At 42.7% G+C, this 26,862-nt stretch overlaps 1 long non-coding RNA gene across 1 annotated transcript in view; it reads right to left on the bottom strand.

The window, feature by feature from the left end:
• Positions 1–26,610, bottom strand: part of LOC137334691 (uncharacterized) — an 84,031-nt gene extending 57,421 nt beyond the window's left edge. The window contains exon 1 of the long non-coding RNA XR_010966208.1: positions 26,496–26,610. This is a non-coding gene — a long non-coding RNA (uncharacterized lncRNA). The remainder of the gene's footprint in view (positions 1–26,495) is intronic.
• Between the last annotated feature and the right edge of the window lie 252 nt (positions 26,611–26,862).

Genomic DNA, 26,862 nt, shown 5'->3' with positions numbered 1-26,862 from the left:
CTTCTGGAGACATAAGATAGTCCAGTACCTAAAAGCCATTATCAAACAGTGCTTGCTGATTGTTTACCTACGAATATTACCAAAAGCTTGTCTAAATCTCCAGGCACGAATAAACACTCTTGAAGGTATGAGGAATTGAGGCTCACCCATGAGAGTTATCTAAGATACGATAAACAAATAATTTAGGGTGAGAAGACTAGAAAAGACCCAAGAACGTAAAAATCCCCCACACCAAATATATCATGCAGCTTCTGCTGTATGAGTGGTGTTTTAAAAAAAAAGCCACTGCTAAGTGCATGCCTTGCAGCTTATTGGTCTGAGGATGCAGGAGTTGAAAGTTTACATTGGATTCATGCCTCATCTGAAGGAAGAATCTACTTGTATCCAAAGGTACTTTACATTTATACCAACACTTCTCCTAATGCCATGGAACTTCTTCTGAATTATTCATTTTCTCCCAGAGACTGCCTTCACTCACTTAATAACTTCTCCAGGTGTCCTGGCCAATATTTCTCCATTAATCAACATCACTAAAACAGATTATCTGGTCATTTACCTCATTGTTGTTTGTGGGACCTTGCTGTGCTCAAATTGGATGTTATATTTCCCTACGTTACAACAATGACGAAGCTTCAAAAGTACTTCATTGGCTGTGAAGCGCTTTTGGACATCCTGAAGTCACAAAAGGTGCTCCATAATGCAAGTTCTTTCTTTCATTTCTACGTCTGCTGAAAATCCAATGGTGCTTTGTTTCTCCTCGATAAAAATCGATTAATTGTGAAGTTAAAATGAACCAAAATGCATAATTTTTAATGTAAAATTTCCAAGGGAATATGTCCCCTTGCCCGTCTACCCTCAAAATGCATTACCAATGTTGTGCCTTTAACATTTAGATTTCCCCTTTCAGTGCTCATGCATTTATTTTTTTCCTCCAATACAAGAGAAGGAATGTTAGCCTAAAATTCTATCGTAGTGAGTTATGTCACTGCTGCACCATTTAAAAAAATATTTGCTCCCACCATTGGCCTGCAGCCGGTTTCCTGGGCCTGCTCATTTGCTTTCTCATTGGTGCAGTCATTGGTGTAAAACCAATATAAAACAGGTGAAGAACTGAACTGCCTGGAAACTTCTGTGCAGCCTGCACTCTTCAGCAGCATACTGGGGGACAAATTGGTAAGAGAGGAACAGTGCTTAGCTCTTTGGCTTCACTCTCTAAGAACTTCACTGCAATGTCTTCGCAATATTTTTATTATGGACCAGATTTTCCTGTAGTGTCAAGATCGGCAACTTAGACTGTAACTTTAGCCGTCTAGCGCACCAATCTCACCATTGATAAGTTCCTCGATATTTTCATGCATTTGCATTTAGAATTTGTAATAAGGGCAAGGATGGTGGTGAATCAGAAGTGACGCAGCCAATAGCCAATCTTTGCTACATCAATTCCCATCTTGAACAGCATTGCGTTATTTATCCACTTAAAGAGAATGTTAATATATTTCCAAGGTTTGCCCCGAACACTTCCGGAATAATTCATTGAAATTCACAAATGAGGAACATCTTATAAACCTTATAGCTCGGTGCCCGAGTGTGTGATGAACGATCCTGACAGATATTCAAATGAGGATACAAATTGTAAGATAGTTCTCTGTTGCACCAAATTCCAGCTTTATATTTCACAGTAACTTTGCTATTGTGATTTTCTTATAGAATCATAGAAACTAACAGCACAGGAGGAGGCCATTTGGCCCGTTGTGCCTCTGCCGGCTTTTTGAAAGAGTTGTCCAATTTAGTCCCACACCAGCTTTTTCCCCATAACCCTGCAAATTAGTCCTCTTCAAGAACATGTCCAATTGCCTTTTGAAAGTTCCTATGGAATCTGCTTCCACCACCCTTTCAGGTAGTGCACTGTAGATCTTAACAACTCTCTGTGTGAAAAAAATTCTCCTAATTTCCGCTCAAGTTCTTTTGCCAATTATTTTAAATCTATGGCCTTTGGTTACCGACCCACTTGCCAGAGGAAACAGTTTCTCCCTATTTACTCTATCAAAACCCCTCATTATTTTGAATATCTATATTAGGTCTCCTCTTAACCTTCTCTGCTCTAAGGCAAACAATCCCAGCTTCTCCAATCTCTCCACATAACTGAAGTCCCTCATCCCTGGTATCAAACCTCCTCTGTTCCCTCTCCAAGGCCTTGACACCCTTCCTAAAGTGTGGTGCCCAGAATTGTACACATTACTCCAGCTGAGGCCGAACCAGTGATTTATAAAGGTTTAGCATGACTTCCTTGTTTTTGTATTCAGTGCCCCGATTTACAAAGCCAAGTATCCCATATGCTTTCTTAACCACCTTATCAACATGCCCTGCCACCTTCAAAGATTTGAGAATATGCACCCCCAAGTCCATCTGCTCTTGCACCCCCCTCAAAATAGTACCATTTAGATTATACTGCCTCTCCATGTTGTTCCTCCCAAAGTGCATCACTTTACACTTATCTGCATTAAATTGCATCTGCCATGTGTCTGCCCAGTTCACCAGTCTGTCTATGTCCTCCTGAAGTCTGCTATTATCCTCCTCACTATTAACTACGTTGTCAAATTTTCTATCATCTGCAAACTTTGAAATTGTACTCCTTATACCCAAGACCAGGTCATTTATATATAACAAGAAAAGCAATGGCCCTGATACCAATAACTGGGGGATCTCACTCCAAACTTCTCTCCAATCTGAAAAACATCCATTCACCACTACTCTCCGCCTCCTATCCCTTAGCCAATTACGTACCCAAGGTACCACTGTCCCTTTAATCCCATGTGCTTCTATTTTCCGAGTAAGTCTGTTATGTGGTACTTTATCAAAGTCCATATATACATCTACTGCACGACCTTCATCAACCCTCTCTGATGGGAACATAGGAACAGAGGAACAGGAGTAGGCCATTCAGCCCCTCGTGCCTGCTCTGCCATTTGATAAGATCATGGCTGATCTGTGATCTAACTCCATATACCCGCCTTTGGCCCATATCCCTTAATACCTTTGATTGCCAAAAAGCTATCTATCTCAGATTTAAATTTAGCAATTGAGCCAGTATCAATTGCCGTTTGCGGAAGAGAGTTCCAAACTTCTACCACCTTTTGTGTGTAGAAATGTTTTCTAATCTCACTCCTGAAAGGTCTGGCTCTAATTTTTAGACTGTGCCCCCTACTCCTAGAATCCCCAACCAGCAGAAATAGTTTCTCTCTATCCACCCTATCCGTTCCCCTTAATATCTTATAAACTTCGATCAGATCACCCCTTAATCTTTGAAACTCCAGAGAATACAACCCCAATTTGTGTAATCTCTCCTCGTAACTTAACCCTTGAAGTCCGGGTATCATTCTAGTAAACCTACAGTGCACTCCCTCCAAAGTCAATATGTCCTTCCGAAGGTGCGGTGACCAGAACTGCTCACAGTACTCCAGGTGCGGTCTAACCAGGGTTTTGTATAGCTGCAGCATAACTTCTGCCCCCTTGTACTCTGGTCCTCTAGATATAAAGGCCAGCATTCCATTAGCCTTATTGATTATTTTCTGCACCTGTTCATGACACTTCAATGATCTATGTACCTGTACCCCTAGGTCCCTTTGGACATCCACTGTTTTTAACTTTTTACCATTTAGAAAGTACCCTGTTCTATCCTTTTTTGATCCAAAGTGGATGACCTCACATTTGTCTACATTGAATTCCATTTGCCACAGTTTTGCCCATTCACCTAATCTATCAATATCGCTTTGTAATTTTATGTAATTTTATGATACTTCATCAAAGAACTCAATCAGGTTAGTCAGATAGGTTTTGCCTTTAACAAATCCATGCTGGCTGTCCCTTATTAACCCATGCTCCTCCAAGTGAAAATTAATTTTGTCTTTGACATCAGCCTCTAGTAGTTTTCCCACCACTGACGTTAGACTGATTGGCCTGTAGTGATCAGGTTTATCCCTCTCCCCTTTTTTGAATAGGGGTTTAACATGTGTAATCCTCCAGTCCTCTGGCAGCACTCCCATATCCAAGGAGGATTGAAAGACTGTGGCCAGAGCTTTTATCTCCACCCTTGCTTCCCTCAGCAACTGAGGATGCATCCTATCTGGACCAGGTGACTTGGTAACTTTGAGTGATGCCAACCTATTTAGCAGCTCCTTTCTATCTATTTTTATCCTATCCAATAACCCTACTCCCCCCTCTTCTACTCCGACATAAACTTCATCCTCTTCTTTTGAGAAGACAGATGCAAAGTACTCATTCAGTACCTCAGTCATGACCTCTGTCTCCACAAGAAGATTTCCTTCTTTGTCCCTAATCGGTCCCACCATTCCTTTAACTACCCTTTTACTTTTAATATGTTTATAAAAGATTTTTGGGTTCCCTTTTATGTTACCCACTAATCTTTTCTCATATTCTCTCTTTGTCATTCTTATAACCTTTTTCAAGTTCCTCCTGCACTCTCTGTATTCTGTCTGATTTTCTACTGTATTCTGTATCTGACATTTGTCATAAACCTCCTTTTTCTGTTTTATTTTAACCTCTATTTTCTTCATCATCCAGGGAGCTTTAGCTTTGGATGATGAAGAAAATAGAGGTTAAAATAAAAAAGAAAAAGGAGGTTTATGACCTCCTTATGTGAATATGTTTGGTTTGTCCCCGAACTATGTCCGCCTTGAAGGCCTGCCATTGCTCATTTACTGTTTTCGTGAACAATCTTTGTTTCCAGTCCACCTGTGCTAGCTCCCTTCTCAAATCACTGAAATTGGCTCTCCGCCAGTTGGGTGTTTTCACCGTTGATTTTTCTTTGTCCCTTTCTGTAACTACTGTAAAACTAATTATAGTGGGCCAGATTTTGCTGTGCCGTTTGTTACATTTGCACACACCCATTGACTTTCTATGAGCTTTTGCACGGCACGTTTTGGAAAATTAGAAATCCAAAAATCACGGCGCCCTCCACAAGGCATCTGGGACCTGTATGAACAGGTTTCTCCTTAACCAATCAGATTGAAGCATCGTTAATAACAGCGCAGTCAGAACCAGGAAGTGTAAGTTAGAATAGTGAATTCAATGTTAAATCGGGTACAGAAAACGAAATAGAGGGAAAGAAAAATTGAATTAAGAGACAGAGATAAAAGAAACAGAAAGAAAAGATTTTTAAAAAGAATTTTAAAAACTTATTTACATTTATTTTAATGCCGAACAATAATTAAAATCTGAAGGAATGAGACTCCATGCTTGTAAAAGTTAATTTTCAGTACCATTACCAACAAGCCAGGGGATCAACTCTGGTTCAATGAGGAGTATAGAACAGCATGTCAGGAGCAGCACCAGGCATATCTAGAAATGAGGTGCCAACCTGGTGAAGCGACAACACAGGACTACATGCATGCTAAACAGCGGAAGCAACATGCTATAGACAGAGCTAAGCGATTCCACAACCAACGGATCAGATCAAAGCTCTGCAGTCCTGCCACATCCAGTCGTGAATGGTGGTGGACAATTAAACACCTAACGGGAGGAGGAGGCTCTGTAAATAACCCCATCCTCAATGATGGCAGAGTCCAGCACGTGAGTCCAAAAGACAAGGCTGAAGCGTTTGCAACCATCTTCAGCCAGAAGTGCCGAGTGGATGATCCATCTCGGCCTCCTCCCGATATCCCCATCATCACAGAAGCCAGTCTTCAGCCATTTCGATTCACTCCAGGTGATATCAAAAAATTGCTGAGTGCACTGCATACAGCAAAGGCTATGGGCCCCGACATCATCCCAGCTGTAGTGCTGAAGACTTGTGCTCCAGAAATAGCTGTGCCTCTAGCCAAGCTGTTCCAGTACAGCTACAACACTGGCATCTACCTGACAATATGGAAAATTGCCCAGGTATGTCCTGTCCACAAAAAGCAGGACAAATCCAATCTGGCCAATTATTGCCTCATCAGTCTACTCTCAATCATCAGCAAAGTGATGGAAGGTGTCGTCAACAGTGCTATCAAGCGGCACTTACTCACCAATAACCTGCTCACAGATGCTCAGTTTGGGTTCCGGCAGGACCACTCGGCTCCAGACCTCATTACAGCCTTGGTCCAAACATGGACAAAAGAGCTGAATTCCAGAGGTGAGGTGAGGTGACTGCCCTTGACATCAAGGCAGCATTTGACCGAGTGTGGCATCAAGGAGCCCTAGTAAAATTGAAGTCAATGGGAATCAGGGGGAAAACTCTCCAGTGGCTGGAGTCATACCTAGCACAAAGGAAGATGGTAGTGGTTGTTGGAGGCCAATCATCTCAGCCCCAGGACATTGCTGCAGGAGTTCCTCAGGGCAGTGTCCTAGGCCCAACTATCTTCAGCTGCTTCATCAATGACCTTCCCTCCATCATATTGTCAGAAATGGGGATATTCGCTGATGATTGCACAGTGTTCAGTTCCATTCGCAACCCCTCAGATAATAAAGCAGTCCGAGCCCGCATGCAGCAAGACATGGACAACATCCAGGCTTGGGCTGATAAGTGGCAAGTAACATTCGCGCCAGACAAGTGCCTGGCAGTGACCATCTCCAACAAGAGAAAGTCTAACCACCTCCCCTTTACATTCAACGGCATTACTATCGCCAAATCCCCCACCATCAACATCGTGGGGGTCACCATTGACCAGAAACTTAACTGGACCAGCCATATAAATACTGTGGCTACAAGAGCAGGTCAGCGGCTGGGTATTCTGTGGTGAGTGACTCACCTCCTCACTCCCCAAAACCTTTCCACCATCGACAAGGCACAAGTCAGGAATGTGATGGAATTCTCTCCACTTGCCTGGATGAAAGCAGCTCCAACAACACTCATGAAGCACGATACCATCCAGGACAAAGCAGACCGTTTGATTGGCACCCCATCTACCACCCTAAACATTCACTCCCTTCACCACCGGCACACTGTGGCTGCAGTGTGTACCATCCACAGGATGCACTGCAGCAACTCGCCAAGGCTTCTTCGACAGCACCTCCCAAACCCGCGACCTCTACCACCTAGAAGGACAAGAGCAGCAGGCACATGGGAACAACACCACCTGCACGTTCCCCTCCAAGTCACACACCATCCCACCTTGGAAATATATCGCCGTTCCTTCATCGTCGCTGGGTCAAAATCCTGGAACTCCCTTCCTAACAGCACTGTGGGAGAACCTTCACCACACGGATTGCAGCGGTTCAAGAAGGCGGCTCACCACCACCTTCTCAAGGGCAATTAGGGATGGGCAATAAATGCTGGCCTTGCCAGCGAGGCCACATCCCATGAACAAATAAAAAAAAAATTAAGACTTACCACGCTGTTAAAATGGTACTTGGACTTGAAATGACTTGACTTAACTTTTTTTGGCGAGTTTAGTTTGTATCTATCAGGTAAGTACAGGAACTTCATGCCATTCAATACATTTGAAGGGGGAAGTCAGACAGTGGGATGCCATTTTCGCACAGCTTTGGGAGGAAGATCGCATCTCATACAGCAATTTCCAGATTTCTGTGTTTAACTGCGCGTATGCAGTCATCGGAATTTACTGTCCGATTTGCACATAAATAACAGCGAGCACTTTTAGCCTCACCATTATTTTTACAGCCAAATCCGGTCCAATATGGTCACTATTACCCAGATTTTCTCCCATTGAAACACACTCCACTTGCCCTAATTCATTCCCCAGAACTAGATCCAGCACATCTTCATCCCTCATTGGGCTAGAAACATATTGATTAAGAAAGTTCTCCTGTGCACATTTTAGGAATTCTTCACCCTCCTTGCCCCTTACGCTGTTTTTTTCTCCAGTCTATATTCGGGTAATTGAAGTCCCCTACTATTACTGCTCTATTATTTTTACATTTTCCTGAAATTTGCCTACAGATTTGCTTCCCTATCTCCTTCTCACTATTTGGGGGTCTCTCGTAAACACCCACGATGTAACAGCTCCTTTTCTGTTCCTTAACTCCAACTAAATAGATTCAGTCTTTGAACCCTCTAGTATATTGCCCCTCTGTAGAACTGTAATATTATCTTCGTGCAGCTTTTGGAGGAGCATCGCATCACGAACAGCAACTTCCGGATTTCCGTGTTTAACTGCGCATTTGCGGTCGCCAGAATTTACTGTCTGATTTGCACATAAATAACGATGAGCGCTGTTAGCCTCGCTGCTATTCTTACAGCTGAATCCGGCCCAACATTCTTAACTGCTCCTCTGAGGGCACGTTGATTTTTTTTGTAGCCGTAGATACAATTCTCCCGGCCCAACTGCTGTCGCTGAAGCTGGTGATAAGTAATTTATGAGAGCGTTGGAAATATGTTTCAAGGAACAGATCGAGGAGCAATAAATCACGCTGCTGCCCATTTTTGGGCATGATTGAATTTCTAGACCCAAATGTCCTGAACAGTTTACATCAACTCATGTCCATAATTTACAGACCCTACATCATTTTCCTCCACAGTGTTCCTAAGCCCAGTCCATTTTAAATCCTCCCAACCCAATCCTTCTGAACTCCTAACACCGTCCCTGCCCCCCGTGTTCCCCACCACACTGCCCCCCCAAATTCTCCCCCACCCTGGATCACTCAAATACTCCCATGCCCCACCCTCCACCATACTGCCACAGAGTAACCTCTAAGTGATTCACCGGAAGCAATGTCACAAGAAATCCATTAGTGACGATCTAAAATTTCAAATATTGCAAAAATTTCACAAAACATAATGTGCTGCTGAGTCACAGAGTGAGGGGAGGGAAGCAGCAACTACAATATATCCATATCAAATGACAAAGGTCAGAGCACAGAGATTACCATGGCAACCAAAGAACATGACACCTCTTAAAACACTAGGTAGGCCACCAGTTGCTATAATAATTTATTACAACTCACAAATTATTTTGAAGTGATTATCACTGGGTTTACCGGTTGACACTTCTGCACCTAGACAAAAGCTGATAAAGTGATAATGGCCCAGAAATTCCCTCTGAGTGGCGAACCAACACTGCTCGGCGCTCCATCGATTTATACTAACCCACTAACTTACCGTGGCCTTTACTGGGTGCACTTCCTCCAATAGGAAGCGGAGAAGTGCCCAGCGTTTGCTCCAGCGAACCTGTGGGAGAAGCGAGAGGATCACTCTCTCCCCACGACCAATCAGATCACAGCATTTTTGACATGCTGCGAATGGTTTCTACAGGCTGCAACGTTAAACCAGGAAGTGAAAAGTACAACACAAAAATCAGTGTAAAAACAATTACAGACAGCGTAAAAAAGAGAGGGTAAGAAATAATCGAATTAAATCAAAGAGACAGAAGGGAAAAGCAAAAAAAAAAATCATTTTTTATTTTTTAATTGAAAACATTTTTTTTAATGACCAAAAACTATTAAAATAAGGAGTAATGAGGCTCCACATTTTTAAAAGTTAACTTTTTGTTGTTTGGCATTCATTTAGACTTACCGCGCTGATAAAACTTAGTTTAGACCTGGTATTTTTAAGCGTACCTGTTTAGTGGCGATATTAGTTACTTTCCAGCTGGGCATATGAGCAAGTTGGCACTTTTTCAATAATTTCACTGATTACAGCCGGCGATATCCCTTTAATTTGAAGCTGTCCTTTTGCTGGTGAACGAGGAGGAGCAAGTTCCGGATTTCTGCGTTTCACTGCGCACGTGCAAATGCCGGAACTTGCTCCTCGATTTTGCCTCTAACAAAGGTGAGCTCACCGATCTTTTTTAAGCAATTTCTGGGCCATTGGCAATTATAAGAACAAATTGAATTCAAAACTTATTGAACAAAAGATTGATTTAATATAAGCAATATTTATTGCTGTAAATTAATAGCCCCAGGACACCGCTGCAGGTGTTACTCAAGGCAGCGTCCTGGGCCCAACTATCTTCATCAATGAGCTTCACCCCATTATAAGGTCAGAAATGGAGCTGTTCGCTGATGATCGCACAGTGTTCAACTCCATTAATAATTTCTCAGATAATGAAGCAATGTTTGCCCACAATCAGCAAAACTTGGACAACATCCAAGTTTGGCTGATAAGTGGCAAGTAACATTCACACCACACTAGTACCAGGCAATGACCATCTCCAACAAGAGAGTGTCTAGCTACCTCCCCTTGACATTCAACGGCATTATCATTGCCAAATCCCACACCATCAACATTCTGGTGGTCGCCATTGACCATAAACTCAACCTGACCAGCCACATAAATGCCGTGGCTACTATAGCAGGTCAGAGGCTGAGTATTCTGCGATGAATGGCTCACCTCCTGACTCCCCAAAGCCTCTCCACCACCTACAAGGCTCAAGTCAGGAATGTGATGGAATAATCTACACTTGCCTGAACGGGTGCAGCTGCAACAACACTCAGGAAGTTTGACACCATCCAGGACAAAGCAGTCCACTTGATCAGCACCCCATTCACCACCTTAAACATCCATTCCCTCCACCACCGGCGCACCACGGCTGCAGTGGGTACTATCTACAGAATGCACTGCAGCAACTCGCCAAGGCTTCTTCAACAGCACCTCTCAAAACCTCGACCTCCACCACCTGGAAGGACAAGGGCAACAGATACATGGAAGCGCCATCACCTCCAAGTTCTCCTCCAAATCACACATCATCCCGAATTGGACAGTTCCTTCATCGTTGCTGGGTCAAAATCCTGGAACTCCCTACCTAACAGCACTTTGGGAGTGCCTTCACCATTTGGATCACAGCAGTTCAAGGAGAAGGCCCACCACCACCTTCTCAAGGGCAACTAGTGATGGGCAATAAATGCTGGTCTTGCTAGCTACGCCCATATCCTGAGAATGAATTACAACAGTTGAAGAGCTGTTCACTACAATATTGTAAACTAAGGTATTCTCATATTATTATACATCCTGTGATTGCCCCGTTAATTCTCGTCTAGTTTGTATATTTCCTATACTTGACCGATCTTTTCAATTTTTATACATTAATAAACTGATAAACCATGTTCTACTGCCCAATCAGCATGTACTTTTGGATTCATTTGTTTTATTTTCACACGAGATGAGTATACAATCTTGTTATCGCGGTCCTTTTTTGAAAAGACCTGTTAGAATATAGTTAGGTTGGTTGGTTTGTGTATATGTATATACGTGTGTGTGTGTGTGTGTGTGTAGTTTTCATGCGGTCATTTTAATGTATAACATGTAAATTACAGCAGCTTTTGTTCCCTCCCATATAGGTGTGTTACTCTGATGGCAAGAAGCTGGTATAAAAACATAAGTCCTTAGCCAGGTATGTCATTATCCTCCCTTGATTGGTTAGAGATCCTGCTATGTATTTTTCAATTTACAGTTTTATCATAGGTCTGAAGGCTTGAGCCTAAAACCTTCACAACAGATTGCACCATAATATCCATGATACAGAGAGAGAGAGAGAGAGGACTGTGGAGCAACCTGATTCATGATGTTGGACATGTTTCAGTCAGTGAGTGAAACCACCGTTATAGACAAAACAAATTTCAGTAATTGAGATCAAGATTAGGAAACACATTTTTTCTGAGCTTAATTATTCTTTGGATGACAATTTGAGTGGCAGGCCACAAAGGATTTATATGTTGTTCTGGGCTCAATCATTCATTTGTTTTTCTATTCTATCAAATTTCAAATATTTGTCAAAATGATCCAGAATATTGGTAGACAATAAAAGCAGAATATAAAGTGCACCCAGAAATATAAAAGGATATAATTTGTATAAAATACATGAAAATAATCTGTAGTAAAAGGAACAGATGGATTGTACATTGTACATTATAACTTCCCAGACTGTAACAAATAATCTTATTCTTAACCTGTCTAAGAAATTGATTTTTTTTTAGAACTTAGAAAGGACTTGTAACTTATAATTGAAACTCAGTGCATGTTTTGTTTCGTGTAAGTATGTGCATGTTACATAAGCCCCATTGGAAATGAATTGCTGAGTATCCCACAGATACAATTAACATTCATTCAGCCTAAAACTCTTTCAAGAAAAAAGAACCTGCTACCTACAAAGGAAGGAGCTTAATAACCTTACTGGTGCATCAAGTCCACAATTTATTATGTTATCTCACCTGAAAGCTACTTTCTTTTACTTTCATTGTGATATTTTACATAGACTGGAACTGGCTTCAACAATAAAGAAAAACAATCAGTCAGACAACACAAAGATCTAGGTGCTCTAGGTTATTTTAATATTCCAGGAGATTAGCTTTGAAAGCATTCAGTGCTTTGAGCGTTTATGGTGATGACTGCAAATATTCCTGCAAAGACAATGCTCAAAGATACTGCTCCCTGCATCTATTGATTCAATCCTATTTGTACATCAAATACTTCCGCTTTTTGCGAAATTAACTTGTATATGCTTCATTTCAATTTACAATTTATGTCCAATTAATTTTTTAAAAGCATATTGAATTACAATATTCCAGTGATATTGCTGGTAAATGTCTATGCTGTTCACCTCTCTTTCTCTCTCTTCTCCCCAAGAACTTTCCAGGTCTTGCCTTGTAGCTTCCTCTTCCTCTCTTCCCCCAGGTTTGAAGGAGCCACAATCCCACCTTCCCACAGCCCAGCTACATTGAATTGCTACATCCCCCTTCCATATTCAGTCTCTGATATCCTGTCAATACATAACACATCAGATCCCCACATAATGATTCATTGACACAGGTGACACCATAACAATGCCATCCCAATACACTACACAACAATTGTAAATCAGACCAGGCTGCACCTTGTCTTAAGACATTGGAATGTAGTGGGGCATCACACAGCCCAACTGGTAGTACCTGGAACATTCCTTGGCTGGAAGGAAAGGTTGCCTTGGACCCGCTGTTAGGATATACAGCTGCTTGTCAATATCCAGAAGCCAGGTTTGGTGTACTAATATACTTAGCTTTTAACAAAGTCTAAAGAGTCATTCACATGAGACATTGAGCTTCCGTTGAGCCTCATTGGAACAGTGTAGGAGGCTGAGGACAGAGAGGTCAGAGTGGGAATGGGATGGAGACTTAAAATAGCAAGCGGCCTGAAGCTCAGGGTCACGCTTGTGGACTGAGCGGAGGTGTTCAGCAAAGTGATCATCCAATCTGTGTTTAGTCTCCCTAATGTAGAGGAGACCGCATCGTGAATACAGTATACTAAATTGAAAGAAGTACAAGTAAATTGCTGTTTCTGTTGGGGAACCCAATCATGGTTCTGGGAGGGAGGGGAAGGGGTGAGGGCAGAAGTGCGGGAAATGGGATGGATATGGTCGAGTCCCCTGTCAACCACAGTGGAGGGGAATCCTTGGTTGAGGAAAAAAGGAAGACATATTGGAAGCACTGGTGTGGAAGATGGCATTGTCAGAACAGATGCCACGGAGACGGAGAAACTGGGAGGATGGAATAGAATCCTTACAGGAAGCAGGGTGGGAGGAAGTGTATTCAAGGTAGCTGTGGGAGACATATCAGATGCATGGTGTGGAAGGTGGCATCATCAGCACCACCTTCTCACTGGGGCAGAAATTGCTCGGAACGACGAACCAACTCTTTTCACCCCTCCATAGATTTATACTAACCCACTAGCTTACCGCGGTCTTTTCATCAGGCACTTCCTTTAATAGGAAGCGGAGAAGAGCCCAGCGTCAGTTCAAGTGAAGCTAGGACCCTGGGAGAAGTGTGAGGATCACACACTCCCCTCGATCAATCAGATCGCAGCATTTTTGACAAGCTGCGTTAACTGTTTCCACAGGCTTGGAACATGAAAACTAGGAAGTGAAAGGTACAACATTAAAATCAATGTAAAAACAGTTATAGACAGCAAAAAAAGGTAAGAAATAATTGAATTAAATAAAATAGAAGGGAAAAGTGAAAAAAAAGTTTTAATTCTTTAATTAAATTTTTTTTTAAATGACCAAAAGCTATTAAAATAAGGAGTAATGAGACTCCACATTTTTAAAAGTTAATTTTTAGTTGTTTGGCGGTCATTAAGACTGACCGCGCTGTTAAAACTTAGTTTAGACCTGTATTTTTAGGCATACCTGTTTGGTGGCATAATTAGTTACTTTCCAGCTGGGCAGACAAGCGAGTTTGCACTTTTTCAATGATTTCTCCGATTGCAGCGTGCGGTATACCTTCAATCCGGATTTCCGCATTTCACTGCACATATGTGAACTTGCTCCTCCATTTCACCACTAACAACGGAGAGCAGTGTTGAGCTCTCCGTTACTTCAGGTTCGATTTCTGCCCCAATATGTTTGTTTGCCAATATCTTTTTTTACCAGTGACCAGTGATTCGGAGTTACACGATGGGAGCAGCCACCCCTGTGTAATATGTAATGATATCAGTTCCTCCTGGTTTGCCAGAAAATACATTGGAAATTCACACAAGAGTTTCAACAAATCATTTTCTTCCAGTACTTTGGCAGAGGCTTGTTTGACAATTAATTTAAACTGTTCTTCAATATCCAAATAATTTCCTGCCTACCTTTGTCCATTGTAGAGCAATCATAGCCAAGAGGTTCCGCAATGTTATTATCTATGGTTTGATGGATCTGTCTATCTACAGGTTTCTGTCTGACTGAAATTTATTTCTGATAGCTTTTCTTTCATTATGGGGCACCAGAATCTGTTATTGAATTGCACATTATCATTTGGGCCAATCATCGCGCTGTACTGATGAATTAATCACGTTCTGGCAGAAACGGCACTGACAGAAACTTAATTAACAGACGATCACAATGGTATTCAAATTTTATATGGCCTATTCCAGTGAGTATGGCACTCATAGAATTTGACATATCAAGGGCTGGATTTACACAAGTTTACTGATCAATCCTGGAATACCACTAACAAATTCTTCCCTCATCGTAAAGAATGTAACATGTGTTCAATAGGGCTGTGAATTGTTATTATTAATACAGATTGACAGATGTGGATCCCTGTTTGTTAAATCATCATTTCCCTGAAGGTGGCAAATAAATTTGAATTATTTTGGTCGGCCCATGTCTGGCGGCAGTTTTGTGTTGGTCTCCTCTCCACATGAGTCATTGCTCTTACCAGTCAACAGCTTCCCTGGCCATAATAAACCTTTGGGGGAAAATGTTCCTGAGGACTTGTATTGCAATGTGAATAGTACGGATTGTAAAGTTTAGTACACCACAGTTAGAACATTCAGCTGCCAGTACCTTACCGGAGATACTGACAATCCCATGAGTTTAGGTTAATTGATTTGCATTTGTGAGTTATGGCATCCTTCTTAAATATGGGAACTACATTTGCCTGTTTCCAGTCTGCTGAGCCTCCCCAGTATTTACTGATTCCCTCAAAATGACGACCAGCGTTTCACAATTCTCCCCCTTTGTTTCTCTCAGTACCCTGAGTACAGTTCATTTGTCCTGATAATAGGGAATTATGTGGGATAGTCTCAGGTTTCTGAAGCTATAAAATCATCATCCAATTAACTTTTTAAAAATAAAGTAGATAGAGGTAAAGCAGGCTGAAGGTTAACCTCTGCCCCTTCTTTCTCTGTCAGTATTTATATTCCAACAAAGGGCATGAAACTTCAGGGTTTTTTTTCCTCTTAGGTCTTTCCAGAACCGGTCTTTCTTCTGCAGGAGAATAAATCTGGAAGTCCTAATTCATGTGGCTGCAAGATGCCAGGATAATGGTGCCTGGAAGGACCATGTTCTGTAGAAATTTTTGCTGCATTTACTTTCACAGCTACAGGTAATGCAGTGACGATTAAAGGAGAGGATTTAACAGATGGCACATTAGCGGGCATGTCTCTTCTGAGGCAAAGATAATACAGCTACTGATTCAAAATCCACCTGAGGTACAAGCCACTGTCGTTCAACTCATTTCTGTGGCGTTTGTAATAATGCTCAGTTTTTTCAGGCAAATAACTAGTATTTTCATTTTTACAAAAAATAGGTATCAAGCATTTGTAATTCATGAATTGTTTCTTCAATTACAATAAACTTAATGGCACAGCTACCAAGAGAAAGTATGTGATTCCGGTTCAGCTGAAACTTTAAAGGGTGCTGGACTAACAATTGTTTAGAACGAAGATTGAAGGTTATAGAGATGTTAGCAGTATTGTTTGATTTTTTTTTAGGGCAAGTAGGTAAAGGAATTTAATGTTTCTTAAAGTAGGGGGTCCACAGGTTGTGGTGGTTTTGGAGGGTCTCAGATAATCAATAATCAAATAATGTCCCTGGATTTAGCAGACTTGATGGGTCAAATAGCCTTTTCTCAGTCTGGATTAGATGTTCTTATGAATATATTAGCACACTCCACTCAGTGTGAGAAATGTTGAGTGAAATTTTCTGTATTACAGTAGCAACTCCCAAAGCACCAATTACTCTAAATTATTTGCTGGATCCATTGGACCCACTGATTTGACAGGACGAGTAAATCTATCCCAAACCATACTCCACATGCAAAATATCAAAGTAACAGTGACTCAGAGGAAGGTAGTTCTGAGCAACACTGTGGCACCATGGAGCAAGGGACTACCCAAAGGGTTGAAAAACAGGTGGATCACAAGAATAGGAGAGTGGTAGTAGTGGGAGATTTTATAGTCTGGGGAATAAACAGCCTCTTTCGTAGTTCTGACCAGAAGTCCCGAATGATATATTGCCTCCCTGGTGACAAAGTGAAGGACATTATGGAATGGGTGGAAAAGATTCTGGGAAGTGGGGGGAGGGGGAAGAGGAAGAGGGAGAGCAGCCGAAGGTCGTGGTCCATATTGCAAATAATGATGTGGATAGAAGTATGTTTGAGGTCTTGCAGAGCACTAAATTGAAAAATAAGGTCTCAAAGGCGATAATTTCCTGAGTGCTTTCTGTGCCACATGCTGGACAGATTAAGGAGAGGAGAATTAGGAAGGTCACTGCCTGGTTTCAGAACCAGTGCAGGAGGGAAAGGTTCACATTCCTGGGAAACTGGAATAAGTTCTGGAACAAGGGAAGCTTAACTGCCCTGGATCCGCCGGGAGCTGACGGTTGCCAATTTTAACCTGTTCTGCTGAGCAGGCGACAAGGATACCTGGTCAAAGCTGACAGCGACCATTTTTACATGTGCATTACATCATTGGAACCTGATTGCAATTTTAACTAGGCGGCCTGAGCGGGAAGCCGCAGTGTCTTTCCCGCAAGGTGAAGATGGCAGGGAAGATGATTTGGGACCAGAAGACAAAAAACAACTATGTTTTTTTACTTTCGCAGAACGGGTGGGAAGCGGATGCTGGCCTTTGCAAAGTCTGTGCTGAAAAATCACCAAAAATAACGTAGTTCTAATTTCATGGGTTATTCATTCATGTTGGTTAAGTTCATCTTTTAATTAAGGCAGATTTTAAAGACATTTTTGAAATTGGAAAACATTCTTTTAAAAGATTAAAATAATATCTACTTCTTTATTCTCTTGAATTGTTTCTAACATAACGATGAATTAGTAAGATTCATTAACATTGGTGGCTAGTTTACTGAAGATTACTGTTAGTTCAGGTAAGGGTCACCATATTAATGTACGTTCTGTTCCATTGAGTAGGACTTTTCAAGAGATACAAAGCTAAATAAACTGACATTTTGCAGTCTTTACCAAGAAATACAACTTGGCATTTGCCAAAAAGGACCTGTGCAGCCAAGTTTTCACTTACAGAACCTTGGTTACCCTTTTCTCATAAGAACCCGCTGTTGGCAATAGTCTGCTCTTAGCAGCTACGCAATGGTCACAGGGTGGAGTTTACTGATTTCAAGATCAGCCATGTATGGAATGCAGTGCCATCTACAGGCATTAAGTGCTACTGTCACAAACTAATAGAAAAAAAGAGCTTACATTTATGTAGAATAATAACATTCTGTACTTAGAAAGGTATAAATATATATGGCTTTAAATGTGCTTAATTTAAGAAAGGGACTTGTTTACTGATACCCATTACAATGTCCTTATCTTTCTGTTCTCCAAGCAACCACCAGGGTCATATTTGTGAGAGATCAGTCCTTATTACAGTTATGTCCATCTACAAATTTTTGTTATGCTGTTAAGTAGCTGAGTCGTACAGATCACAAGACTCCAGGTTTGATTACCGAGGATGAGGAGTAGCTCAGTGCAGAGGCTGAGAGAAAGGAGGGAGGATATCTCAGGTGGAAACTCGGTGTGGGTCTTGGGGGGGGTAGTAGAAAACAGGAATTTTAAAGGAAGGCAAGAGGGATGGAACAAGATATGGGGCTCGATGTTACCAGGGCTGCGGGTTTGCGGCGGGGGGGGGGGCTATTGCGCACGTGGGTAACGCGCCCGGTGAAATTAGTCAGCCACCCGCGCGATCGCAGCGCAGTTGGATCCACTTACCTTGTCTTCCGGGTTCCCCACTGCTGAGCTGCGCGTCGGGCAGGCTGCACATGCGCAGTAAGATCTGTCAGCTGGAGGAGCTCTATTTAAAGGGGCAGTCCTCCACTGACAGATGCTGCAACAAATAGGAAAAATTACAGCATGGAGCAGCCCAGGGAGAAGGCTACTCCCAGTTTAATGATGCCTCACTCCAGGTATCAATACATGGGGTGAGGAGGAGGGGGAGGACAGAGATCTTCCCCCTGGTGGGTGGGAGGAAGCGGCCTGCCTCTGCCACCAGGAAGGCCTGGCTCGAGGTGGCAGAGGAGGTCACCTGCACCACCAACATATCACGCACCTGCATACAGTGCAGGAGGCGCTCCAATGACCTCAGTAGATCAGCCAAAGTGAGTACACTTACTCATTCCCCTACACTCCATCTGCCACATCACCGCCCCCAACCCACATCTCCTTCTGCACTGCCAACACTACTCTGTCACATCACCCCTCATACCCACTCAAACCTCATCCTCATCTTACCTGCACTTACTCACCTCGCCAGTACCCATCCCACCACTACCACTCAACCCAATCCTCATACAATCTCATGGCTCTATCTCATACTCACCCTCTCGTGCATCTCTTTCACGGTCAGCCTCACTCAACCACAGGGCACGCATCAGATATGTGCATCAGGCAGCGTAAGGCAAACGTGTCGTGAGCATGAAGGGGATGCACAAGGGTGTTTGAGGGTTTGTCATGGTTTTTACTTATATTGAATTTCTGACCAACTCACATTACATATTATATTGGCACCACTACTGCCATGTCTTTGCGAATCTTGTCTGGTTTGTGCAATAATGCCCTTTCCTGAGGATCACTATGAAGACCCACAACTGATGCCACCCATTGTGTCACTGCAGAGTGGGTGTAGGTGTATTTGCAGGGCTCTTTTGTGCAGACGGCTGAGAGACGCATCTCTCTCTGCGGTTGCCCTCCCTCCTGCTGTACAGGTGGATGTGTCACAGCACTCTGTTGTGGAGCTCCACGTGTCAGAGGTGGACGGCGTGGATGGCGAGGCTGGTGAGGCTGTTCGCCCTCCGAGGAGGTCATGACTGCAGCTATGCCGGCCCCTATCCAGAAGATGTACATCTGAGGGGGTCCGCAAGGTAGGCACATGTCTCTGGACCCCGGGGTAAGTGTGCAAGTTGGTGACTTTGATTGTCAGGAGGAGGGTGGTGGAGGCCAAACTTTGTCCCAAGTGACAGAGTGGCCTCCTGCAATGAGTGAGGGTCTCCCCCCACCACCTGTCAGATGGACCTTTGCAGCTGCCACAGGCTGACAGCTGCAACAAGTCCATTTGAACTGGGAGTGTTTCCCCCAGTATGGGAAACAATCCTAGTTTTCGATAAAATCCCACCCCTCCTCACATAATCCCTTAATCAGGTCAGTTAATGACATGAACAAGCAAGATAAATATTGTCAAGTGGCATCCCGCTGGCTTTAATTGCCTACGGGATTCCCACCAGCGCGGGCTGCGCGCGCACGCCGGCGCATCAGTGGGGAACCCGAAAGTGGGCGGGTTGGAGCCAGGCTCCGGTCCCGCTCCGGGATTCTCCAATTTTCGGAGCCCCCCCGCCAGGAACGCACCCAATAGCGGGTGCTAAAATGATGCCCATGGTGTTTGAAGGAGGGGCAGGTTCCAGAGGAATAGGAGAAGAGACCAAGATGTGACTTGGTAATAAGGGCCACACCACCACTAGGGTGGTTTGGGCAGAAAGTATTATCAGGTGGGGAGGCTATGTTAAGGGAAAAGTTGTTGCCACCTGAGAGCCAAGTCTCAGTCAAAGCCACACTGTCAATGTAATTATCCACAATGAGGTCATGGATGGCAAGGGCCTTATTTGCGAGTGAACAGACATTCTGGAGAGGGGCAGTGATTGTTGACCCACTGGCTGAGTCCAAACGGGTAGTTGTGAGTGGAGTGGGCAGAATAGGAAGGAGGTTAGCCGCCAGCGGATGCACTGGAAAGGAAGATTGGCGAAAGAGGTTTGGGCTGTTGAGGTTGCTGCTTGTAAGCGACAGGTGCCTCTACAGGCCCTTTGGAAAATGTCGACAGGTGCCTATGGTAGTTGTGGGCTTATTCAAGGGGGAATTCAAGCCTGGGATGGCGGCAGAAGAGTAGGAAAGCAGACTAGTGATGGGTTGGGGTGGGGATTGGTGGAGGAAGGGCAAAGTACCTGAGAGGGGAGAAAGGAAGTGTGGGTGACAGGAAAGGGAGGAGACAGGCGAGAAGGGCCTGGTTATAGCCAAGAGGTATGAAAAGGCAGATAGAAGTAATGAGCTCAGATTCAGAGTAGCAGCCAAAATGTACATGCGAAAGGACACAGACGGAATTCGGATTACATCGGCATGACAGAGATTAGAAGAGACATGTTCTGGTCGTAAACAGAGGACCTTCTCTCTTACAGTAGGTGCATTGTACCAAAATAATATTAAAAATTTATGCTCAGTACACTTGGGAACTTAATGTTACAATAAAATGTTACAATTAACCAACTATCAGCCACAGGTGTCACACCTCATCAGATCAACAACCCCACCAAACACAAGTACTCCACAAAACAAGGCTCAGAAATCCAAAAGAATTTGTCCTTTTGTTTTAGTTAGTATTCCTCTGTCTCCCATCCTTCAGTGAGTCTCTCCCTCTGTCTCCAATCCTTCAGTGAGTCCCCCTCTGTCTCCAATCCTTCATTGTGTCTCTCTCTGTCTCCAATCCTTCAGTGAGTCTCTCCCTCTGTCTCCAATCCTTCAGTGAGTCTCCCTCTGTCTCCGATCCTTCAGTGAGTCTCTCCCTCTGTCTCCAATCCTTCAGTGAGTCTCCCTCTGTCTCCAATCCTTCAGTGAGTCTCCCTCTGTCTCCGATCCTTCAGTGAGTCTCTCCCTCTGTCTCCAATCCTTCAGTGAGTCTCCCTCTGTCTCCAATCCTTCAGTGAGTCTCTCCCTCTGTCTCCATCCTTCAGTGAGTCTCTCCCTCTGTCTCCAATCCTTCAGTGAGTCTCTCCCTCTGTCTCCAATCCTTCAGTGAGTCTCCCTCTGTCTCCGATCCTTCAGTGAGTCTCCCTCTGTCTCCAATCCTTCAGTGAGTCTCCCTCTGTCTCCAATCCTTCAGTGAGTCTCCCTCTGTCTCCGATCCTTCAGTGAGTCTCTCCCTCTGTCTCCAATCCTTCAGTGAGTCTCTCCCTCTGTCTCCGATCCTTCAGTGAGTCTCCCTCTGTCTCCAATCCTTCAGTGAGTCTCCCTCTGTCTCCAATCCTTCAGTGAGTCTCCCTCTGTCTCCGATCCTTCAGTGAGTCTCTCCCTCTGTCTCCAATCCTTCAGTGAGTCTATGTCTCCGTCTCCAAACCTTCAGTGAGTTGCCCTCTGTCTCCGATCCTTCAGTGAGTCTCCCTCTGTCTCCGATCCTTCAGTGAGTCTCTCCCTCTGTCTCCAATCCTTCAGTGAGTCTATGTCTCCGTCTCCAAACCTTCAGTGAGTTGCCCTCTTTCTCTCATCCTTCAGTGAGTCTCTCCCTCTGTCTCCAATCTTTCAGCAAGTCTCCCTCTGTCTCTCCTCCTTCAGTGAGTCTCTCCCTCTGTCTCCGATCCTTCAGTGAGTCGTTCCCTCTATCTTCGATCCTTCACTGAGTCATTCCTTCTGTCTCCGATCCTTCTGAGAGTCTATCCCTCTGTCTCTGATCCTTCACTGAGTCATTCCCTCTGTCTCCGATTCTTCAGTGAGTCGTTCCCTCTGTCTCCGATCCTTCAGCAAGTCTCCCTCTGTCTCCGATCCTTCAGTGAGTCTCTCCCTCTGTCTCTGATCCTTCACTGAGTCGTTCCTTCTGTCTCCGATCCTTCTGAGAGTCTATCCCTCTGTCTCTGATCCTTCAGTGCGTCTCTCCCTCTGTCTCTGATCCTTCACTGAGTCATTCCCTCTGTTTCCGATTCTTCAGTGAGTCTCTGATCCTTCAATGGGCTCCGGGCCCTGCCTCTTCAACCTGCCATGTACGTGTGGTGGATGGGAAAGGAGATGCCAACAGCGGTCCCAACAGAGGAAAATGGAGGGAAATACAGCGGTCAACCTCACTGTCTGCATTTTTCTTCATTATTTGTTGGCAATCCTGCCTGTTGGATCACAGAGTAGAATCCAGCCCAGGATTTGAATGATTTGAGAGTACTAGCAAAGGAGATAAATCAGAAGAGGATCACGTTTGTCTTTACAAGCAGGTGCATACCTGCAACTAAAAACAGTTGTCTTTTTTCTGTCTTTGAAGAGAAAGTAACAAGAATGTTCATCTGCAATTGGAAGATACACTTCATATTGGACATATTTGAAAACAGTAGAACTTATTTTGTTCTGATTGGAGGTTGGAAGTGAAGGAGAAAAAAGTAAAGGATAAAGTAAGGAAACTGAGTCTGACAAAATGACAGAAATAATTTAGTATTCCAGGTGAGTTGTTTACTTCACATAAACTGTAGTTTTTATTTAAAACCATTCTGGAGTAAATCAGCCAGAATTTAATCTGGTGAGTTGATTCATGAAACATTGTGCACAGAAATAATATGGGCAATTTTTCTTCCAAAAAAAATGGAAACTAACAAAAACAGTTTCCTATGTATTTTTATGCTGCCTGTCATGTGAACATATTTCAAATAGATGTGCCTTGGGCACAAAACTATCCAGCATGTACTTTCTCACATTTTGAGATTTTCTACCGTAGTTCTAAGTATCGGTGCAGTATTTCTTTATTTGATGTAAAGTCCTCTGAGTCCTATAGTTGTATTTTTACTTCTATATTATAAATTTAGGCATTATAAATTCACTACCGAGAGGGTTGAACTAATAGCTCTAGCAGTATGACAATGAATTTCAAACAAGGAGATCTGATTTTCGACCCTGGTCCTGATGACTATTCAAACTCCCCTTTCCTCATTGAGCCAGTTTGGACAGTTCTTGACTAGAGTGTTGTATCTAAGAGAAAATTGACAGATGTTTTGCTGTGCTAAAGGCACTATATAAATGCAAGTTGTTCTTGTTGCAGGAAGAAACATCTGTGTTTGGACAATCGCAGATCAGCGTTAATCGAACCTGAGCAGAACTCAACACCTCACTTTTCCTGAAGAGGGAGGAACGACACTGCGAGAAAATCGGCAAAACAAGGCAGAGTTTTTTTACTTAAAAATGTCGACAATAATGTGTGGAGATGCAACAATATATGGAGGTGATTGGCGTTATGATTTAGACTTTTAGCGAACTTTTCCCTCAGCTCCAAAGACAACTGCTGTTAGCGAGCCCTGCTCCCCTTGAATCGTAGTGTCCCTTTACATAACACTAACAACTTGCTATACAGTGCCTTTAATTTAGAAAAAGTCCCAAAGTGCTACACAGAGGCATAATCCGGAAAAAAATTGTCATTGAGACAAAGAAAGAGGTGTTTAGGAGAGATGACCATAAGCTTGGTCAAAGAGGTGGGTTTAAGGAGGCCTTAAAGGAAGAGAGGGAGATGGAGAGGCAGAGGGGTTTAGGGAGGCAATTGTTGTGTGGGGCCTAGATGGCTGAAGGCACGGCTGTCAATGGTGAGGCAAAAGGAGGAGGTGATGCACAAAAGGCCAGAGTTAGAGGAACAGAGAGTTCGGAGGGGGGTTGTAGAACTGGAGGAGGTTATAGAGATAGGGATCTAATTGAATGGTGGAACAGGTTCGAGGGGCTGAATGGCCTACTCCTGTTCCTTTGTCGGACAATCAGTCTGACAATACCTGAATGCTCATCCTGAATTCCCACCCATTGCTGGTCCCTATGTGATCCCCCCACTCTCCCTGGAGGGATTGCCTCTCCCCACTTTTAAGGACTCACTTCCAGCCCAGCTCTGCAGAGGAGCCACCGGATTTTCCACCCATCTGATTGGTAAGCTGCCTGTCAATCATAATTCAGCACTGGCAGCTCACTGATATAATTGTGAGAGAAAAACCTTTGTTTCCCCCTCAATTCTAAATTGAAACAGAAGCCACTAAACACTCTTCATGTACAGTAGCTTGATTTCTTAGATTAAGTTATTTTTCTTACTTTGTAATGCATGAGATGCTGCTAATTGGTATTAATTGAACCTTCAATATTTAATTACTCTGCATTGTATCTGTTGTGCCAGCACTTAATGCATCCATGCAGCTAATCTCTGCAGACTCTGTTAATATATTTGTAATTGCAGATCTTTGTTCAAAAGATGAAAAGTAACTTGAAAGCTGGACAAAGTTGGCAGAAGCTATACAAATAAATTGCCCCAAACAAGTAACAAGTTTATTCTCTGCAATAGGAAGTCATGCTACAACAATCTTAAATTTCAAATGAACATGCATGATCACTGCCTGTTCAGTACTCAGCAAATGTCGGGCGGTACAAATTAGTGTCATTCTCATATATAAATGTCTCAGTTTGTTCAAAGGTGCCATTTTCTTTAGTGCTTTTTCCAGATATGATCAAATACCAATAACTAACATATATATTTATTTTAGCGGGGAGATGAGGAAAGCAATTGAAGGATAAAATCTTGTTGTGGGCTTTATTTAATCAGCCTGTGCTCAATTCTTGCCAAAATACATCATGTCAGACTTCAGCCATCTAGGCCCCACACAACAATTGCCTCCCTAAACCCCTCTGCCTCTCCATCTCCCTCTCTTCCTTTAAGGCCTCCTTAAACCCACATCTTTGACCAAATTAGGTTAATTAGAAACTAGATTCACAATTGAGTCATATCTTGGATCATTGTCACAATAGTAAACATTATTTATGCCAAATTAATCTAATTTATATTTGTATATTCTGGTTGCTTGCTAGAGTTTATCATTGTACCAGAATCTGTAATCACATAATTTGTATGACATAGGCAAAGCATCACTGCTCTTGCTTCATAAAACAACAATGTACTGCACAAGCTAACATTGCTGCCTAGCTTATCAAATGAAAAAGAAGAAATATATTCAGTTGCCTGTATTGCCTAATGTAAATTCATCCTGTTCTCTGAATTCACGTTGATACTATAGGCAACCTAGTTCAAAATGTGGAGATGCCGGTGATGGACTGGGGTTGACAATTGTAAACAATTTTACAACACCAAGTTATAGTCCAGCAATTTTATTTTAAATTCACAAGCTTTCGGAGGCTTCCCCCTTCGTCACCTGGACTATAACTTGGTGTTGTAAAATTGTTTACAATAGTTCAAAATCAGCTGTGGGTCAGTGAAATCTCTGTAGTTTTCAACAGGATGCCGAGATCAGTTTTGAGACATACAGCTAGCAACTAGTGTAAACTGGCAGGCAGACTTGCTTCTTGAATTCTTGCATTCTCCACCATCCTGTTACCATTCCCCCCTTGCGAGCAGCAGTCTCTCTCTCATATCCCACTGCTGGTATACTTAAAAGTAAAATTTAAAAAGTTACAAAAATACATATATGTGGGTTTTTTTTCAATGACATTGTCTCCAGAAAGCAGAATTTGGCAAAACTGTTGTACATTTGTTTACATAGGCACAAGGTGATATTGGAAATCCTGCTGCAATGAATCATCATAACGTGTGAGTAACATCATCATAATGAAAATGTTCTGGTTCTTCTGGTTTGTCTCCTTCCCAAAATAAAAAAGAGTTTGTGAAAACTTTTAATGAAAATTAAATCCAGATGTGGGAGGACAGAAACTTATTTTTCAATTAAGCTGCCTAGCAATGTGAAAAGTGTAGCTCCACTGAAACCCTAAGCACAACCTTTGAATACTAAGTGTGGATTAAGACTCCAGGGCTTATTATAAACGTGACAAAGACATTGTAATACACCGTATTATTGCTAAAAATTGATATAGGTGAAGATGGGGTGCATTCAACAGCAAAAAGACTTTGAGTGTCAGGTTTTTTACAAAGTAACAAAATGTGTTTTTACTGTTGAGCTCCTTTTTCTCCATGTACTATCCCCACATTGCTGAGTGAATCAACACTTTATTTAAATTTCTAATCTTTCCAACAAAAATTGGTTCAAACTAATTCTGTAAATATGGTATCTGGGATGGAACACAAAAGAAGAACAGCAGCAAAATGTTAACTTAAAGTTGGAAAATCATGAAAGACTCACCCATTATTCAGGTTTGCAGGAAGAGTTTTGAACAAAAGACCTGAATTTAACAATAACAACTTGCCTTTAACGTAGTAAAACATCCCAAGGCACTTAAGCATGTTTTATAAGCAGAACATTTTGAATAATAGTGTACCCTATTGTGGAAATATCTGGTAAAGAAGGAAATATGCAAATTAGGTTAATCATTTCTTAACTTTTATCGTTTTGATCCTCACTAAAAAAATCCAGCCACTAATCCAATGGAATTTTTTGCCCATTTGAGTTTTGTAGCTGCCCATTTTGGTCTGGCCTCAATGAAACCACTTCTGTGGTTAAATAAAAGTTGTTTTAACGACACCTAGCTGACTCCCATTCTTAATCTGTG

The sequence above is a fragment of the Heptranchias perlo genome, chromosome 18 (assembly GCF_035084215.1).
Source record: "Heptranchias perlo isolate sHepPer1 chromosome 18, sHepPer1.hap1, whole genome shotgun sequence".
NCBI lineage: Eukaryota > Metazoa > Chordata > Chondrichthyes > Hexanchiformes > Hexanchidae > Heptranchias > Heptranchias perlo.
The sequence above is the reverse complement of the archived record's forward strand: the minus strand, read 5'-3'. Positions and strand labels throughout refer to the sequence as shown.